At 42.1% G+C, this 1,871-nt stretch overlaps 1 protein-coding gene across 1 annotated transcript in view; it reads right to left on the bottom strand.

The window, feature by feature from the left end:
• The window catches only part of LOC106012129, a gene marked incomplete in the record, with an annotated part of 5,273 nt that overhangs the window by 2,117 nt on the left and 1,285 nt on the right, over positions 1-1,871 (bottom strand).

Here is a 1,871-nt window from a genome sequence, read left to right as displayed (position 1 = left end):
GGGGGGGTTGTTTTGTTCTGTTTGTTTTTGGTGGGGTTTTTTAAAACTACTGTCTAGCGAAATTGGTGGGATGCAGGAGTTTTTCGATTCATTGTAATTAATGTAATGCACAAATTTTGATACATGAACGAATTATAGGTATAATGTGAAGGGAGATCAGCCAAGTTATCTGATTGGATCAAAATTTTACATGAATTATGTCCCCTACTCCATGCCAACATGACAGATGTGGGTTTTTGGCTAATTTTTTAAAAATATTTTTTTTTATCCACCTCTGCTATAGGATCAACTGTTTTTGCTCGATGGAGAATCCTTTCCTATTCTTTTTCTCCACCATTGTCCACTCTCTACTGCTGTACAACTTGAGTTCGACTTAACTTTGCAAAATGCCAGCAAGCCGTCTAGTCATGTGTAATCCCTTGGGAGTTTAGTAAAGAATTTTTTACAATTTACAGCGCTCGCAACTGCAAAAGAATTTCGCGTTAGCTCTAATGAAGTGAAAGCACACTGACACATGTGACAACAATACCAGATACAGTGGAACTCAACAAGGTCACCGGGCCTGACCTAAAATCTCGTTGAATCCGAGTGTTCGTTATAGCAAACACGAGGTTTTGTGTAGATAATTATAAGCACTGAGCAAGTAATGTAGCCTACAAGAGAAGTCACAAGTAGTGCCTGAAAGGCCTACATATTTTGAGCAGTGTAAAAACAAAAGACCGATTCGTTCAAATACAACCGCCTGTGTTCTCTCGATTGTTTACCAAAAAGTTGTGTTGCTGTGTAGAGCCTAGCATACAGCAACTTTTGATTCCATAGACCAGCCCACAATTCATTACGTAGATTTACGTTAAGACTAGCTTATTATTGTAATAATGATCAGTTGCCGAGGGAAAAAAAAGACCATGACGCGTTTGTATATCGACGTTCAATGCCCGGACCGCTAGTGCCCCGTCTCCCCGACACATACACACAACCACACGTGTGCAGGCTGCCAACCCAACACCGACACACGCCAGAGTAGACACGTGCGCGTGTCAACAACACATGTGTTGGTATTTTAAAAGGCCGCTGATTGGTCGCATGCAATCAGGTAAGTGAATAATGGTTCACGATGCAGGTGCAATGGATGGTTTCCGGGAATAGATAAAGTTCGTTCTAGGAGAAAAATTAGTAAAGCCACGTCTGCGGTGGCTGTTCACCCTGGAAGCAACCTCGTTGAATCCGAGCTAACTGATTTAAGTGCTCGTTGAATCTGGGTTACTTTTATTGATTTTAAAGAAGAAAAAAAACGGGGAATCGGTCTCATCTCGTTGAATCCGAGTTCTCGTTGAATCCGAGCTTGTTAAATCCGAGTTCCACAGAATGTGTCTTCCCACGACCACAGACTCCCCACATATACAATGGACTGAAATGTGCAGGGCTAGATCTACCGCTGAACATTTCCAGTTCATTCTACGCAAACAGACACATCCATGGTCCGCACTGTTGCCCTCCACTTATACTTATACAGAGGTTGTTGGCTTACATCCAAACCATACTCTCTCACTCTCCATCCTCTTCTCACAATCATACCATACTCTCTCACTCTCCATCCTCTTTCTCACAATCATACCATACTCTCTCTCTCCATCCTCTTTTTCATAATCATACCATACTCTCTCACCCTCCATCCTCTTTCTAACAATCATACCATTCTTCCCTGGGTTCGTCGGTTAAGATCCCGGTTCGCCTGAGATCCTGCATTTCCTTGCTCCCGAGCACCGGGATCTTAGGCGGAGACTACTGTATAATATTATGAATGAACATATGATCTTCACATCCAAACTTCTTTTTAAAAATTCTCTCCCCTTTCTCTTTCTTTCTCTCTT

This window comes from Aplysia californica, unplaced genomic scaffold (genome assembly GCF_000002075.1).
Source record: "Aplysia californica isolate F4 #8 unplaced genomic scaffold, AplCal3.0 scaffold00270, whole genome shotgun sequence".
NCBI lineage: Eukaryota > Metazoa > Mollusca > Gastropoda > Aplysiida > Aplysiidae > Aplysia > Aplysia californica.
This window is presented reverse-complemented; position numbering and strand designations above follow the sequence as displayed.